The sequence below is a fragment of the Zingiber officinale genome, chromosome 5A (genome assembly GCF_018446385.1).
Source record: "Zingiber officinale cultivar Zhangliang chromosome 5A, Zo_v1.1, whole genome shotgun sequence".
NCBI classification, from domain to species: Eukaryota; Viridiplantae; Streptophyta; class Magnoliopsida; order Zingiberales; family Zingiberaceae; genus Zingiber; species Zingiber officinale.
The window spans coordinates 49,991,402-50,011,000 of NC_055994.1; the positions used below are offsets into that span (position 1 = coordinate 49,991,402).

General features: G+C 36.8%; 1 pseudogene; it reads right to left on the reverse strand.

The window, feature by feature from the left end:
* Window positions 1-1,804: 1,804 nt before the first annotated feature.
* LOC121979561 lies at window positions 1,805-19,220 on the reverse strand (annotated as a pseudogene).
* Window positions 19,221-19,599: the final 379 nt, after the last annotated feature.

The following is a 19,599-nucleotide window of genomic DNA, read 5'->3' on the forward strand; positions in this document are numbered from 1 at the left end:
TCAAGATTGTTCATGTGGGCATTTAGTTTAGTAAAAGGAAGTTAAAAGATGGGCATACAAGTTCCTGACTTACATCTAACAAGTGTCGTAGCTTAACGGGACTAAATTGATCCACTGAGGAACCACTGGTTCTTTCTTCTCTGCTCTTTTCTTGGAAGCAGAGAAGAACTAGCTAAACATAGTGCGGAAAACCGACCTAAACAAACTAAGATAAATACAGTCAAATGAACTAGCTAAACATAGTAGGGTATTTGCATTTAGCAACTACTATTAGGAGTATGATAATTACTTTGTGTGAATTCCTACTATATCAACCACAGTAAATTTATCTAATACCATTAAAGAATTTTGTCATTTACCGTCAAAGAAATCATCTAATATCAAATTATCAATTAATGATGATAATGAACTTTAATTTTTCTTGTATTCCAATACACTACTGTACTTCCAGCAGAATCAAATTGCTTATTTCCAGATGAATAGGCGCAAACATAAAAATTAGTAAAATTAAAAATAAAAAATGGACTTACCTTAGCTCCTTCATCGCCAATATTATTTCCTGATAGGTTCAGAGTTTTAAGCATGGTATTCGTCTGAAGAACACCATCAAGTGCCTTTAGGCCAACTGCTGTAAACCCATTGCCAGAAAAATCAACTTCCTCTACTGCCTGAGACTTGGAAAAAAACTAATGAGATGCTAAACGACACTAAAAAAAGTTATGCTTAAATGTCTTGCTTTAGTAATGTCATACCTTTAAGAGTCTGGTTCAGCAATAGTTTACAAGTAGGAACAACAAAAAAAAGTAAGGTTATGGAAAAGGAAGGAAAAGAACTAACCTGATTATAACCAAGGCTTTCAGCAAGAAAAAACAGACCATCATCACCAAAGTTACGACCTAACAGAATCATGAATTTGTTAAATATCTACAAGTATTCCATTACCTTGGTAGAGTAAATGTAAATTTAATCCCCTGAAAAGTTATCTCAGCATATTCATTACCAGATATTAGATTTAGAAATAATCAATTATAGAGTGAACAACTGTAATCACTTGCTGTAGATACATTCTAACAAGTTCAGTGTGCTAACCTGACAAGTCAACACTTCTGAATGTTCTAAGTTCCTTGGAAAACTCATTTAGTTTTTTTCTAAACTCTTTTTCAAGTTTTACAGCACCACATGATAGCAGGTTAGTCCCAGGAGAAAAGGACCACTTAAGTCGAGACGACGAAGCTTTTTTAATCTCAGATGTTGAGCCCTTTGGTTTTGGCATGATTAGTTTTCCAACCACCTTCCATAAAACTCTGTGCTGAAGGAGTAAATTAGCTGTACCATCTGAATAACTAAAGCATGATGAAGCAAAATGGAGTTCAACAAAGCTATGATATCTTTTAGTGTTTCTTGATGCATGTTCTAGTTGACGTTTTCTAGTTGACTACTTCAATGAGATGAATAAATCCAAAATGGAATAATTACTGAAAAATTTAGCTTATTTCTCCTGCCATATATAATATCTTAAGATCCTATCACTTTTTGAGAACTTCACTTCAAACAATGTCAAAATCGCTTTATAGTTGGTTGCGGACAATCAATAAACACATTGTGGGAGGTTAAAGTGGACATCAAAGATCATCCGCCTGGATTAATTGAGAGAGACATAAAAATGAAGAGGCATGAAAAGAAGAAGTATCATACAATTCAAGCAAATCAGATGCAACCAAAATATAATATGAAACGCGATACCATCAAGGAAAGAGATCCTTGCAAAAAGCAGCACCTTTGGGATTGGGCATTAACTTGTCTGTCACAAGGCAAAATCTTTGAGGTAACTGGGATCCTTCCGGGCTCGCTCCTGGAACTTCTTAAACCACCAGTCAAGGATATCCATGGGCACGACGAGCCGACTTCCGTCAATCCCGCAGAAGGACTGCATGAAATTGAAGAGGTTCTCGCCAACCCTAAGAGCGAGTCGCTCGGCCTTCTTCTCCGCAACGACATAAGTGACAGGTGGCAAGGAGGCGAGGTCCTCGACCGAGATGCCGATCTTGGCAGAGGTGAGCGCGAGCTGGAGAGGATTAGGGTTAGGGTCAGGAATGGGCGGTTCTTCGGAAGGGTCAGGCCAAGGGAGGGAGAGGAGAGCGGATGGGCGGGCAGGGTGGACGGCGCCGCAAAAGAGTCTGGAAGTAGACGGCGAGGGCCTTGCCGGGTGGGAAGGAGGAAGCCGCAACCGGGAGGAGAAACACAAAGAGTTTTCTAACGTCGCGGTAGGCATCGCTAACGAGGGAGTTCATGTCAAGGATCTAGTGGAGCGGGTCGATCTGCACGAACGCCGATGCGTCCATGGGGAAGCTTCGCTGTAGTCGAGGTTATTCTCCATTTTCTTTGATGACTATTTAAAGTCATCTTCATCGGATCGGTGGAACTTAGGAGGTGTTTCGTTAAATGATGGGAATGACTATGGGTATAGGTTTGATAGTAGGGTGGAATGGGAATAGGAATGGAAATGAAACCCATCAAGTTATATGGGTTTGGTTGATTCCCATAAATCTGGTAATCATTCCCAAAATGTGATTCCCAAACCCACAATCCAAACACTATCTTTTACTATCATTCCATTCCCTCATTCCCAAACCCATCAACCAAACACCCCCTAAGAGTATCACCTTTCCCCCTAGTCGTCTTCATCTTGCCTCCCTCCGCCGCTACTACTCTAAAACCCTAGAAAACAAGACAAACTCGTCACCTCTCCTTTCTTGAAATGCGAAGAAGGGTTTCAGCTAAGTATTAGTGTGAAAATTAAATTATTTTATTTTATCATAGACACCGGGTTTTAAAAACCACTGTTAAAATCGATGTCTATTAACGAAAAAAAAGGCGCTCATAGACATCGGCTTAAAAAACCGATGTCTATGAGTGAAAATCTATGCTTATAGACATCGGTTTTTGGAAAAATCAGTGTAAAATACTCAAACACATCAACTTTTGCTTAAAACCGTTGTTGTTCCACCGATGTCTATGAGGGTTTTTCTTGTAGTGTTCATCGATCTGAGATGCAGTGATTGTCAGAGGTATGAAGGGGATATGGGTTTACCATTTCCTTCAGGATTCTATTTCCATCATCCAGTCGACACTGATCTTCATCGCCAAACATTCTTCCTAGCTAATCTATTCTGATATAAGTTAGGAGAAAACCTAGCTTAATTTATGAGCATCATTCTGATCTTCAGATTTCCCTATTGCTGGTTGGTTCCATGTTTTCAATTTATTAGTAGAATGCTTAGTTCAATTCCCTTTTACACTCCCATTTGAATTATAATTCATTCTTAGTTTAGTTAATTTGCATTTGATAGTTAGTTATGTTTCTATTCGCATTTGATTCTTGTTATACAGTGGATTATGCTAGTTTAGTTTACTTGTTCTTAAACTTCATGAATTGATTTGAATTCTTAGTATAGTTGTTTTGGATCTTTTATCAATTGTATGATCTTTAGTTTCCTTGCTTTACATTTTCTTGAATTGTTTTGCAGTGTAGTTTAGCAAGTCTTGATTTCATAAGATGGATTACTTCATGTTTGCCATCATCTCTTTCATGTTTGTAGTTTAGTGAATTTCCATTTTTGTCCATTGTATTTATGTCCATTCTTTTCTCTTAGCTTTAGCATTCAGAAACCCCAAACCCTAGTTTGAATAAATTCAATCCTAAGATTTGAATTCACTTGCTACATTCCTTGTGAAATACGATTCGAGTTGCTCTATACTACATTAGTGTAGAAAGGGATTTCAGTATTTTATTTGTACTTATTTAATGACAAAATTGGGTTTATCACCTTTATAGTTTTTTTAATTTTAGTGCATGATTATTTATTGTCATTTATTAATTAGACAGTAGTTACTACTTACCTTGACTCTACTCTATTTGCTTCTTAAGTTGATACTTTATTACTTGTCCTTACATTTAGTCTATTTGATATCCATTTAGTCTCGTTGCTATCAATAATATTTATTGCTATTGATACTTATGTCATTATGGTTGTGATATCATAGTGTATCTTGTAGAGCTTTACCTTTGGTTGTAATTATTTCAGCTGGTTTAGTTATTATTGTTGTGTATACATTTACCTTTAGACTACCCACTAGACCAGATAGTGGTAGCTTATATTGTTGCCTGCAACCCATAACTAGATAACTACACTTCTTGTTTGCCCAATAGACTAGGTAGTGGTAGCATATATTATCGCCCGCAGATAGTGACATTTATATGCTCTGACTGTCCACTGGACCAATTGCAGTAGTGTGTACTGTCACCTATAGTCAGTAGCTGAGGAACTAGATAGCTACCTAGTTCTATTTGCCCACCGGACCAAATGGTGGGAGTGTGTATCGTCGCCCACAGATAGTGGAATCTTAACTACCCTAGGGACTCTTCATGGTAGCAAGTTGTCGAGTGCAGTCAAGACTTGTTATATGTTTATTGTATACTTGTTATGTGTTGAGTTTATGCAAGTGATTTTTTGATGTACTGTATGTACTCCCGATTTTTTGGCTATACCTAGTGGAGCAGGTCAGAGAAGGATTTTGTTGTTGTTTATAGTTTGTTTTGTAGATGATTTTATGTTGATACTCTAACTTTGGTAGTAAGTATTTATTACTTGAGACTACATCCTTTGAGCTCCTTATATATAGTATCATTGAAATATCCCCTAAACTACTTTATATATATATATATATATATATATATATATATATAGGAGATGTAATTAGATAATCCAACTGAGCAACTAGTGGTTCATACATACTTAGCATAAATATTGGGACTGAATCTTTTATTACAACAATTTGAATTAACATAAAACATACACTAGTAAATCTTCAGGTTGTACTGCCCTTGTCCTGAGCCTACTCACTGGTCGAAGTCTCCTATCTCATGTGTCTCATCTCCTGTAACAATCATAACTATAAGCCTAAAGACTTAGCACATTTAAACCATAATATATATTAATTAATTCTTATATCCACGCATCCTATTGAGGAACCTATACTAACTAATTTAACCTCTAGCTACTTGCATTGCATGAACATAATGAGAGCATGTTCGTGAACATACTCTTTCCAAGCATAACATGAATGTACTTTTTGCACAGCATAAATAATTGCATAATGAAAGCATAAACATGAGCATAACTAAAATATAGTCTTAAGAATAACTAATGCAGTGTTCTAAAAGCTAATAAGAGCATAACTTAAGCACAAACAAAATTAGGAAACATAGAGCATAAACTTACTTATACATAAAAGAAAACTTATGCATAACTTAATAAGGGATGAACATAATGTAGGTACATCATTAGAGCAAGTTCATTTGGTCCATGATCATGAACTTTAGTGGTACCTAGTAGGAGAACTTATACTCATATAGCCGAAGCCAACATACATTTCATCATCATTCCTGTTTGGAAGGGTCCTCCCCGGAGCTCATCCCAAGGAACTCATTCCATACGGTCACCACACATATACGTATTCATCTAGTTATCCATATAGACTCAATCATATCATACATCACAAGTAAACATGCATGGTTCTTAAACTATATTTCATAAAGAGAACTACTTAGAACTTCATGCAGTGCATATACAAGCTAAGTAATTTAAGAAAATAATGGAAGGCAACAATTTAAACCAAACTAATTCCTATTCTACCAAATCAGACCCCAAAACTCAAGTTAACATGAAGAAGCGCACAACATCAAAACAAAATAAAGCAATTCACCATCTCCAGTTCTATCCAGAAAATCCTTCCATAAAACATTAAAAACAAAATAAAGCCTCGAAGCCGAAATCATGCATGAACTTACTTACCCTTAACATATTACAACATAGAAATACACATGTATATTATCATTAATTTCATAACATACATGTCCATAAATAACGAACTAATCTAACATACTAAGTTATCAAAACATGATTGAGTGCATATATATTAAACCCCAAAAATCCAAAACTAACCACACTACAAGTATATCAAACGTAAACACTTTCTTAACATGTTAACCCTAAACAAAATTTAACTTCTAGTATACAAAGTCATCATGATACAGAGCAAGAAGGAACATAAGCAATAACCTAAACCTATGCCAAAAATTACACCTTTGTCTTATAATGTTACCATGATAAGAAGTAAAAAGATACATATACATAGACCTAACTTAATTCAAAAATCACACATATATCATGTTATCACATTAAGAAGTAAGGTGAAACATAGGCATAACTAAAACAAATCCGAATCACATAAAAATTAACATGTGACTCATTGTGTTATGATGATAAAAACCAAAAGAAACATAGGCATAAAAATTAGCATGTGACTCACTAAGTTTTCTTGATAGGAAGTAAGAAGAAACATAGATATAACTAGAATAAAAATCTGAAACACATAGAATTAACATGTGACTCATTAAGTTCGCATGATGAGGAGCAAGGAGAAACTTAGGCATAACTAGAACCAAAATCCAAATCACACAAAAATTAACATGTGACTCATTATGTTATCATGATAAAAACTAAAAGAAACATAGGCATAAAAATCAACATGTGACTCACTAAGTTTTCTTGATAAGAAGCAAGAAGAAACATAGATATAACTAGAATAAAAATCAGAAATACGTAGAATTACATGTGACTCATTAAGTTAGCATGATGAGGAGCAAGGAGAAGCATAGGCATAACTAGAACCAAAATTTGAATCGCATAAAAATTAACATGTGACTCACTAAGTTTTCTTGATAGGAAGCAAGAAGAAACATGGATATAACTAGAATAAAAATCCAAAGCACAAAGAATTAACATGTGACTCATTATGTTAGCATGATGAGGAGCAAAGAGAAACATAGGCATAAGTAGAACCAAAATATGAAATCCATAACATTAGCATGTGACTCATTAGTTAGCATGATAAGAAGCAAGAATAAACATAGGTATAACAAAACCAAATTCCAAAAACCTCATCTACTCCACCACGACATCTAAACATACATAGCTTATAAGAGCTAACTAATACATAGTGTGTCATGTAGAACGTGTCTATTAGTATTAGCCCTAGTATCAATTATGAGATGATTGTAAAGAGCTCTTTTTGTATCATATTTTATTATTAATAAAAGGGAAAGTTTGTTATTATATTTATTTCAATTTCAGGCGAATAAATAAGTATAATAATGTTCTAGAGTAGGAGGTTCTAATCTATAATATATCAATTGGTTGAATTGATAGTGAGATATTATAGATATACATAGAACACTACTCCTAACTATTCCTAGTCATGCATTAATATGCAAGGACAATATTAATGCGTTGAGACTAGCATGTAGGTCAACAGATGACTTAATCTCACAAGTCATGGATATGAGATATCAGGTTGACACATGGGTATATATTAGAGAATATATACTGAATGACCCACCATGAGAATGTTTCATGAATCATTATATAAGTGTCATAAACATTCTCATGTGACTATTGGTATAAATAGTTCTTAGACCTGAAGTCACTACGGTTCCTTACAAAAAGTGTTATATACTTTGGTATCGACAAATGTCACCTGTAACAGGATGAACAATAAAGTTGATCACTGAGTATAGAATAACATATATAGAGGGATGTGAGTGATCTAGATGAGATGTATCCCTTCCATATGATGGAAGCGATATCTGTGGGCCCTTTGATTAGTAAGACACAAGAATGCATGGCTATACTCAAACTAGTCAATATGAGATATTGAGCTTATTTGATTGAGTGTGCCTACTTAGAGATCAAGAAACACAAAGATTTATGAGAGGATGAATCTAGATATCAAGGATAGAAGGACCAAGTTATACAAGATAATAGCCAAGGAAAGGTTAAGTCAGATCTCGACATTCTCGTCACTTGGGTAGCAATGATGCCTTGCTAGATGCCACTCATTGTTTATGTATCTAAAATATTGATTTGGATACATTGCCAACATTACAAGAACCTATTGGGTCACACACAAAGAAGAAGTTGATTTGGAGATGGGTTCATATGATGGATCATTGGATTAAATTAGACTCATTGAGTTAGACTCAATTGGATCCAATTATTGGATGGAGTCTAATTTGAATTAGATTCATGTAGTCAATTTGGATTGATGTTCATGGAGTCAATTTGGGTTGATGAGGTCCAATGAGTTAGACTCAATGGGCGAACTCGAATTCACCAAGGAAGAGGAAAGATCAATTTTGAATTTTGATCATGTCGAAGAAGATGAAAAGGTTTTTCATAGAAGATGAAAAGGCTCTTCATGAAAGATGACTAAAAGTCATTTATGAAGGAAGAGCAAAAGCCAAATGGGACTTTTGGTATTCTATTAGGAGTACAAAAGATGAATTTCAGCCAATGAAGAAGTGGTGTTCATTTGGTCTTCTTCTCATCTTCCTCTCTTCTACTTTCCTCCTCCAAATCACCTTGCTTGGTTGCTAGCACAACCTTAAGTGGTTTTCTTCTCCAATCCTTGAGTTTGTGAGACGGATGAGAAGCTTGTTTGTGTAGATACCATTAGAGGCATGAATGTGTGATCATATTGAGATCCTAGCTGTTGGGAGATTGATGTGCATAAATATTATGATAGTTTATGCATGTGTTAACGCACATTCACTTGCTTATATGTATATATTCTTTGTATGATCATCCATTTTATCATATACTCATCATGAATACCCTTTTGTTCGGATATCTACTCTTTTTTTGGTTTTGTGTTGATAGGGACAACTTTCGGAGCAAAAATAGTGATTGTCGACGCACCGTAACCAGACAGGGAACACAGTCGTGCAACCTCGCACGACCGTATGGACAAACAGAAGAAGAGCAGTGCATGGTCGTGCAACTCTTGCACGATCGTGCTATGAAACAGAGACGGATCCTTGCATGGTCGTGCAATCCTACACGACCGTGCCCCCCACGACTGCAGCCAAGCAATGCACAGTCATGCAATCCTGCAAGCCCGTGTCCTAGGAGCCGAGCCCCAGATCCACACAGTTGTGACAATTGGCACGACCATGCTGTTGGAGTGTATACTGAAAGCCTAAGCTTTGTAAACATTCATTATGAATAAAGAATCACATTTGGTCAAATGATCAACATTTAGTTGTAGTTGTTCAATTAATTTATATTGTAGATAACATAGTATGTGGTGTCACATACAGAAGATGATGTTATCAGTACCTTATAAATTATAAACAGTAGCTCACGACCAAAATGAAAAGGAACAAACCATTAGAAGATCATAGTGTAATTAGGTATCAGTTTATCTTGACTGTATAATTACACTAGTACATTTAGAGTGTATTGAGTAGGACCATTTGAGGTCGTTTTCTTTTATACTGACTTTATAAAGAAACAAAGACCTCGGTTATTATGGAAGTGTGTGCTCTTAATCCTAATATAATAACAAGCACATATATTTGATATTTATTTCTTTAATTTATCAGTGGGTGAGATTTAGTTCGATGAATCAATAAGCCCGATAAGTTGGGAAATGGTATCACTTATAGTGTGTGTTGTTGATTATAGAAGGAAACTGTGTCCTAGAGATACTAGGTTGATAATGTCCTCAAGAGGATCTCATAAGGATTGTCATGTTAAACCCTGCAGGTGGACTTAGTCCGACATGATGATAAGGTTGAGTGGTACTACTCTTGGACTAAGATATTAATTAAATGAGTTGTCAGTAACTCACTTAATTAGTGGACATTCGATATCTTAAACACAGGGAGACTAACACACTCATAATAAGAAGGAGCCCAAAAATGTAATTTGGGATTGGTGCGGTAGTTCAATAATAGTTCTCTAGTGGAATGAATTATTATTGATAAAATTAAGTTGTGTGTTCGGGGCGAACACGGGATGTTTAATTTTATTGGGAGACCAAAACCAATTCCTCCTCTCGGTCCCTATCGTATCCTCTTATTTATTGAGTACTATACCCACCTATACCCACCTTCTATACCCACCAAAAAGGGGGCCGGCCAAGCTAGCTTGGGAACCAAGCTAGGGCCGGCCTAAGCATGAATTGAGGTGGCCGGCCCTAGCTTGAACCCAAGCTAGAGGGGCCGGCCATATTAAATTAAAAAGAATTTTAATTTTAATATTTATTATGTGGAAGATATAATTTATTAAAGAGAATTAAAATTAAAATATCTCTCTTGTAAAAGATCTACAAAAGATTAAAGAAAGAGATTAGATCTCTTTCCTTATTTGTAGATTGGTGAGATATTTTCTTTTCTCTTTAAAAATTATTCACATGTTGTAAAATTAAAATTATGGAAATTTCTTTTTATCAACCATGAAGAGATTTTTGAAGAGAAATTTTAATTTTAAAATTTCCAGAAATAAATTAGGAAGTTTTAATTTGTTGATTAAAACTTGTCTAATTTACTTCCTTTTGATGTGGCCGGCCAATATAGTTTAATTGGGGAAATTTTATTTTATTTTTCTCAATTAAATCATGTCAAGGAAATTAAGGAAATTTTATTGTAATTAAATTTCCTAATTTGCCTAGGCCAAGGAATATAAAAGAAGAAGTGGGGGTGCCTTCATGGGAACAACCCTCTATTATTTCTCTCCCTCTTTTGTTCCTTGGTGTGGCCGGCCATCATCATCCTCTCCCTCTCTTTCTCTTGTGGTGGCCGAACCTCTCTCTCCCCTTGGAGCTCTTGTGGTGGCCGGATACTACTTGGAGAAGAAGAAGAAGAAGGAGAGAAAGCTAGCATCTCTTGGAGCTTGGTTGGTGTTTTGATCTTCTTCCTTGGTGAAGCTTCCTTATTGTTGGCCGAACCTAGCTAGGAGAAGAAGAAGGTGGTTGGTGGTTTCTCATCTCGGAAGATTGTTGCCCACACAACGTCCGAGGTTAGAAGAGGAATACGGTAGAAGATCAAGAGGTTTTTCTACAAGGTATAACTAGTAATTTTTCTTTCCGCATCATACTAGTTATTTTTGGAAATAATACCAAATACAAGAGGCTTACGTTCTAGTATTTCGAATATGTTTTTCGAAGTTGTGTTTTTTGTTTTATTTTCCTTGTGATTTGATTGTTCTTTTCGGTTAACCTAAAGTTATTTTAGGAAATTAAATATTAGATTTCTATAAAAGGTTTTGTCTAGTCGGTGGTGGTTGCTCCCATATCCAAGAAGGCCGTGTGCCTCGCCACATCAGTACTGGGAACCAATTATAGAAATTAATATTTAATGGAATTAATAACTTGAGGTGATTTGGGTCGAACGTGTTAAGTTTCGCAGGAGACCCAAGTATAAACCTAAAAGAATGAATAGATTAAGTTTTGGATCAAACGTGTTAAGTTTCGCAGGCGATCCAAAATTTAATTTAAAAGAACAGATGGTAGCTAGGAAAAGGTTCAGACCTTTGTACAAAATTTTTATACAGTGGAACCTCTATGTTTTCCGAGTAGCAACCAACAATTGGTATCAGAGCTAGGGTTTTGCCTTTGTGTATTTGGTATTAGGTTAATTATGCACATGTCATACATAATTTAGGCAGGTTAATAGTAGGATGTGCTAACTTTGTGGATGCAGGATCCAACTATTATGGCTTTTAGTTATTATGTGTGTGATTGGACCTTTGGACATGTCAAGGGCATTTATATATGTGTGCATGATTGTATTAAAATACAGCAGGAGCTGTATTTAGTTTTATTAGGATTTTATTTTTTATCTAGATACATGTACATTCCTTTTATGGAATATAGGATCAAAAATGTAAAATTCTATTTATGTCGCGGATCGAATCTTGCAAAGCGTGGAACCTTCTAAGGACTAGAGGCGCAGCGAAACTAGGAGCAAGATGGAGGCGACAGCTAGACCCGGTGGCGGTGGCCAAATATGGCAGCAGCTTGGGATGACAACACACGGAGGACAACTAGAGATAAAAGCCATAATAGTTGAAAATTAGATTTTCTATTTATTGCTTTTATATTGTGCTGTGTGTGCATGTTAGTTTACAAGTTTAGTAGGCTAGCATAGTTAAAATTCCTCATTTATAAATAACTAAGTGGGAGAGGGATTTTTAAGTAAATCCCATGGTCTCCATTATTGGTTTGTAAGTGATGAAAACAAGCTTGCGCGTTGGCTCTGAGTGCCTTCCTCCATAACGGATGAGCTTGTTTGCGGATCACTAGAACAGACTTCCATTTTTGGATGACTATAGGAAGTTAATTAAGAGCGTGTGATCTTCCCCAACGGAAGGGGCATAATCTTATTAATGGACTTAGTGTCAAGTAATGGTATACACTTAGACACATCTAATAGTATCCTCCCCATCGGAATCACTGCTATTATTTGTGTGACCAAATGATACCAACTATTAATTTTATTTGTCAAAAAGTTAGGTTGACAAGATAATAAAATTAATGGGTTAAAACCCTCCTTTTACAAATGTTGAATTTGTATACGTCCACACTAACGTGGCATACAAATTTCACGGTGTTTGGAGGTGTTGGTTAATTTAAAATAATATTGTTTGAGGAAATAATATTATTCTAAATTTAGAGTTCTGACCAAAAGTTATTTGTGATTCTTAGGATGACTTTCAACCCACTGTCCATCATACTTCAACAGAATAGACTTACTGGACCTAATTACATAGATTGGAAAAGGAACCTAGACATTGTTCTTACTGCTGAAAGCTATAAATTTGTATTGACTGAGCCGTGCCCTGAAGCACCTACTGGTGAATCTACCCAAGAGGAGATTGAATATCATAGGAAATGGGTAAAAGCAGATGAGATGGCGCGGCGTTACATTTTGGCTTCAATGTCAAATGTATTGCAACATCAGCATCAAGATTTACCAACAGCCTATGATATTATGAACAATCTCAAGGAACTCTTTGGTCATCAGGATAGGGCTTCTAGGCAAGAAGCCATGAGAAAGATAATGACAGCCACCATGCAAGAGGGTACTCCTGTGAGGGATCATATCCTAAAGATGATGGCTTATCTGAACGAGATACAGATCCTTGGAGGAGAAATTGATGGGGAAACCCAGATCGATATGATCCTCCAAACGCTACCTAGAAGTTTTGAGCAGTTCCGCCTGAACTATAATATGAATAAGAGGATTTATTCATTAGCGGAATTTCTGACAGAACTTCAAGCAGCAGAAGGATTATTTCGTCACAATTCTCAAATTCACTATGCTGAAAATGGTTCTACTTCTAAATCGAGAGGAAAGAAGAAGAAGAAACAAGCTGGCTCAGCAAAGAAAGTGAATAAAACTCAGAGTACAGGATTTAAAGCTGGAGTGAAGAAGCCAAAGGGCAAGTGCTTCATCTGCAAGCAGTCAGGGCATTGGAAGGCGGACTGTCCTCGTAGGAATCAGAACAACAAAGGTATATCTCATGCTCTAGTTGTTGAAACATGTTTAGCGGTGTTATCTACCAGCACCTGGTGTGTAGATACGGGAGCCACTGATCATGTCTGCAATTCCCTGCAGGGGTTCCAAGAAACCCGACGACTAACTGAAGGAGAGATTACCGTCTACATGGGCAATGCTACTAAGGTGGCGGCTGTTACAGTGGGAGACGTCTACTTATCTTTTAGTTGAAATAGAAATTTGATTTTAAGAAATTGTCTTTATGTACTCAGTTTTAGAAAGAATTTAATTTCAATTTCTAAACTGGTTTTAGATGGATATTCAGTTTCTTTCAGTAACGATGTAGTTATTAAAAGAAATAAAGTGATTATCTGTTCTGGTGCATTAGTTGGCAATTTGTATACTTCAAATCCAATTTCTTCCACAAGGCAAAACATGGAAATTTATAACTCATCTTCTAACTCTAATAAAAGAAAAGAACCTTCGGAAATGAATCAAGCATATCTTTGGCATCTAAGGCTTGGTCATATTAACTTAAGTAGGATTCAGAGGCTTATAGATGATGGACTTTTGAGTTCGTTAGAGTTGGAAAATTTTCCAACTTGTGAATCTTGCTTGGAAGGTAAAATGACCAAGAGGCCGTTCAAGGCCAAGGGGTATAGAGCCAAAGAAGTGTTAGAATTAGTTCATTCTGATTTGTGTGGTCCTATGTCTGTCCAGGCAAGAGAAGGTTTTGAATATTTTGTCTCTTTTATAGATGATTATTCAAGATACAGATATATTTACCGAATGCGCCGCAAGTCTGAGTGCTTTGATAAGTTCAAAGAGTACAAGGCTGATGTGGAAAAATGACTAGGTAAAAGTATCAAGACACTACGATCTGATCGTGGTGGCGAATACCTCTTAGGAGAGTTTAGGAATTACTTATCAGAGGTCGGGATTCAATCCCAATTATCCACACCTGGTACACCCCAACAGAATGGTGTGGCAGAACGAAGGAATAGGACTCTTATGGAGATGGTTAGATCGATGATGAGTTATTCAGAATTATCAAATTCGTTTTGGGGATATGCTCTGGAAACAGCAGTGTACATTCTGAACTTAGTACCTTCTAAATCAGTTTCTTCTACTCCCACAGAATTGTGGAATGGGCGAAAGTCCAGTCTAAGACATATTCGGATTTGGGGTAGTCCAACACATGTGCTGAAACCAGATGCTGATAAGTTAGAATCTCGTACAGAAGTTCGCGTGTTTGTAGGGTATCCCAAAGGAACGAAAGGTGGTTTATTTTATAGTCCTAAAGACCAGAAGGTCATTGTTAGCACCAATGCCCAGTTTTTAGAAGAAGACTATATAATGGATCACAAGCCCAGTAACAAAGTTGTTTTAGAAGAACTTAGAGAAGACACATCTACTTCAGTACCAACAGTACAAGATGAAGTACCACAAGAGACTGCAACACGTGTCACACATGATACACAACCACAGACAGTGCCTCGTTGTAGTGGGAGGGTTGTAAGGCAGCCTGAAAGATTCATGTTTTTTGGAGAGTCTTCGGACTTGATCCTGGGTAAACATGAACCTGATCCATGAACATATGACGAAGCACTCCAAGATATAGATGCAGCATCTTGGCAAAAGGCAATGAATTCTGAAATAGAGTCTATGTACTCTAATAAGGTCTGGGAGCTTGTAGAACCACCTGATGGTGTAAAAGCCGTTGGATGCAAGTGGATCTACAAAAGGAAAAGAGGGACAGACGGGAAGGTAGAAACCTTCAAAGCTAGGCTTGTTGCGAAAGGGTACACTCAGAAAGAGGGAATCGATTATGAGGAGACCTTTTCACCGGTAGCCATGCTTAAGTCTATCCGGATACTCTTATCCATTGCTGCTCATATGGATTATGAGATTTGGCAAATGGATGTCAAGACAGCTTTCCTTAATGGAAGTCTTGAAGAGAACATCCATATGAAGCAACTAGAAGGATACATTGAAAAAGGCAAAGAGCATCTAGTGTGCAAGCTCAATCGGTCCATTTATGGACTGAAGCAAGCTGCTTCAAGGTCTTGGAACATCCGGTTTAATGAAGTAATCCAGTCATATAGATTTATTCAGTGTCCGGATGAGTCTTGTGTATACAAGAAGTGTAACGGAAACGTGGTGGTATTTCTTGTACTATACGTAGATGATATTTTGTTAATTGGCAACAATGTCAAGGTATTATCAGACGTAAGGGTATAGTTGTCCAAACAATTTGATATGAAGGACTTAGGAGATTGTGCACACATTCTTGGGATCAAAGTTATAAGGGATCGTAAGAAAAGAATGTTGTGTCTATCCCAAGCTTCATATATAGATACAATCCTTGCTCGTTTTAGCATGCAGGATTCCAAGAAAGGGTTCTTACCTTTTAGGCATGGAATAGCTCTATCTAAAGAGATGTCTCCGAAGACATCAAAAGAGATAGAGGACATGAAAGCAGTTCCTTATGCTTCGACTGTAGGAAGCCTAATGTATGCAATGCTATGTACAAGACCTGATATCTGTTTTGTCATGGGCATGGTTAGCAGATATCAGAGTAACCCTGGACAAGGACATTGGACTGCGGTAAAGCATATATTAAAGTACCTGAGAAGGACTAGAGATTATATGCTAGTTTATCAAGCAGATGATTTGCTACCTGTGGGTTACACGGATTCAGATTTCCAATCAGATAGGGACAACAGTAAGTCTACATCAGGCTATGTGTTTACTTTAGGAGGTGGAGCCATTTCATGGAGGAGTGTTAAGCAGAAATGCGTTTCAGACTCAACCATGGAAGCTGAGTATGTAGCAGCCTCTGAGGCAGCTAAAGAAGTAGTATGGCTCAGGAACTTTCTAATGGACTTAGATGTGATTCCTGGTTTGCCCAAAATCATCACAATTTATTGTGATAATAGCGATTGCAAACTCGAAGGAACCACGAGCTCATAAGGCAAGTAAACATATAGAGCGCAAGTACCACCGATACGAGATTTCGTGAAGCGAGGAGAAGTTGTCATCGCCAAGATTGCATCAGCGGATAACCTGGCCCTTCCGGCGAAAGCTTTCGATCGGCATGTGGAGGGAATGGGAATCAGATGTATGGTAGAAGATATGGCAGCTTAGTCATTAGTATAAGTGGGAGATTGTTGGAGTGTATACTGAAAGCCTAAGCTTTGTAAACATTCATTATGAATAAAGAATCACATTTGGTCAAATGATCTACATTTAGTTGTAGTTGTTCAATTAATTTATATTGTAGATAACATAGTATGTGGTGTCACATACAGAAGATGATGTTATCAGTACCTTATAAATTATAAACAGTAGCTCACGACCAAAATGGAAAGGAACAAACCATTAGAAGATCGTAGTGTAATTAGGTATCAGTTTATCTTGACTGTATAATTACACTAGTACATTTAGAGTGTATTGAGTAAGACCATTTGAGGTCGTTTCTTTTATACTGACTTTATAAAGAAACAAAGACCTCGGTTATTATGGAAGTGTGTGCTCTTAATCCTAATATAATAACGAGCACATATATTTGATATTTATTTCTTTAATTTATCAGTGGGTGAGATTTAGTTCGATGAATCAATAAGCCCGATAAGTTGGGAAATGGTATCACTTATAGTGTGTGTTGTTGATTATAGAAGGAAACTGTGTCCTAGAGATACTAGGTTGATAATGTCCTCAAGAGGAGCTCATAAGGATTGTCATGTTAAACCCTGCAGGTGGACTTAGTCCGACATGATGATAAGGTTGAGTGGTACTACTCTTGGACTAAGATATTAATTAAATGAGTTGTCAGTAACTCACTTAATTAGTGGACATTCGATATCTTAAACACAGGGAGACTAACACACTCATAATAAGAAGGATCCCAAAAATGTAATTTGGGATTGGTGCGGTAGTTCAATAATAGTTCTCTAGTGGAATGAATTATTATTGATAAAATTAAGTTGTGTGTTCGGGGCGAACACGGGATGCTTAATTTTATCGGGAGATCAAAACTAATTCCTCCTCTCGGTCCCTATCGTAGCCTCTTATTTATAGAGTACTATACCCACCTATACCCACCTTCTATACCCACCAAAAAGGGGGCCGGCCAAGCTAGCTTGGGAACCAAGCTAGGGCCGGCCTAAGCATGAATTGAGGTGGCCGACCCTAGCTTGAACCCAAGCTAGAGGGGCCGGCCATATTAAATTAAAAAGAATTTTAATTTTAATTTTTATTATGTGGAAGATATAATTTATTAAATAAAATTAAAATTAAAATATCTCTCTTGTAAAAGATCTACAAAAGATTAAAGAAAGAGATTAGATCTCTTTCCTTATTTGTAGATTGGTGAGATATTTTATTTTCTCTTTAAAAATTATTCACATGTTGTAAAATTAAAATTATGGAAATTTCTTTTTATCAACCATGAAGAGATTTTTAAAGAGAAATTTTAATTTTAAAATTTCCGGAAACAAATTAGGAAGTTTTAATTTGTTGATTAAAACTTGTCTAATTTACTTCCTTTTGATGTGGCCGGCCAATATAGTTTAATTGGGGAAATTTTATTTTATTTTTCTCAATTAAATCATGTCAAGGAAATTAAGAAAATTTTATTGTAATTAAATTTCCTAATTTGCCTAGGCCAAGGAATTTAAAAGAAGAAGTGGGGGTGCCTTCATGGGAACAACCCTCTATTATTTCTCTCCCTCTTTCGTTCCTTGGTGTGGCCGACCATCATCATCCTCTCCCTCTCTTCCTCTTGTGGTGGTCGAACCTCTCTCTCCCCTTGGAGCTCTTGTGGTCGCCGGATACTACTTGGAGAAGAAGAAGAAGAAGGAGAGAAAGCTAGCATCTCTTGGAGCTTGGTTGGTGTTTTGATCTTCTTCCTTGGTGAAGCTTCCTTATTGTTGGCCGAACCTAGCTAGGAGAAGAAGAAGGTGGTTGGTGGTTTCTCATCTCGGAAGATTGTTGCCCACACAACGTCCGAGGTTAGAAGAGGAATACGGTAGAAGATCAAGAGGTTTTTCTACAAGGTATAACTAGTAATTTTTCTTTCCGCATCATACTAGTTATTTTTGGAAATAATACCAAATACAAGAGGCTTACGTTCTAGTATTTCGAATATGTTTTTCGAAGTTGTGTTTTTTGTTTTATTTTTCCTTGTGATTTGATTGTTCTTTTCGGTTAACCTAAAATTATTTTAGGAAATTAAATATTAGATTTCTATAAAAGGTTTTGTCTAGTCGGTGGTGGTTGCTCCCATATCCAAGAAGGTCGTGTGCCTCGCCACGTCAGTACTAGGAACCAATTATGGAAATTAATATTTAATGGAATTAATAACTTGAGGTGATTTGGGTCGAACGTGTTAAGTTCCGCAGGAGACCCAAGTCAAAACCTAAAAGAACGAATAGATTAAGTTTTGGATCAAACGTGTTAAGTTTCGCAGGCGATCCAAAATTTAATTTAAAAGAACACATGGTAGCTAGGAAAAGGTTCAGACCTTTGTACAAAATTTTTGTACAGTGGAACCTCTAGGTTTTTCGAGTAGCAACCAACACATGCAGCACGACCAGAGACAAAAGAAGACACGGTCGTACCATATTGAAACGGTCGTGCAGCGCGGCGTCGTGCCCTAGCCTATAAGAAGGGTTTTAACCTTTCTCCTCGGAGGGAGCGAGCTGTCAAAGGGAGAATCACCTTGGTGCTGTTCCACACCATCCAAGACCTCCGTCCAGCGATTCTTCATCATGACATCAACTCTAGAAGCAAAGGATTGGATCCGAAGATCACTCATCGTCGTTGGATGAGTGCCCTTTCTCTTTCTCTCTTCTTGTTTGAGAATTGACTGCTTAATTACATTATGTCTTCGGGTTTTCTCCGACGTCTATGGAGTAGATTCCTTGTTCTTGGATTAGAGAGTAGTTGTGTATTGGTTTTGATGTAAGACTCACATTTATGCCTTTATTCATTGGATGATTTCACTTGCTTTATTTCGACTACTATGCATGATACTTGTTGCATATTAATTGATTATGTAGGGATTGCTAACCTTGTAGAGAGAGTATCTTAGATCGTATACCTGAGGGGCCCTAGTGACAGGGGTAACTTGTTCACGGACATCTAGGGTACTTCCTTGAAAGGCGAGGCAACTTCTCCATAAGGAAGCAAGCGAC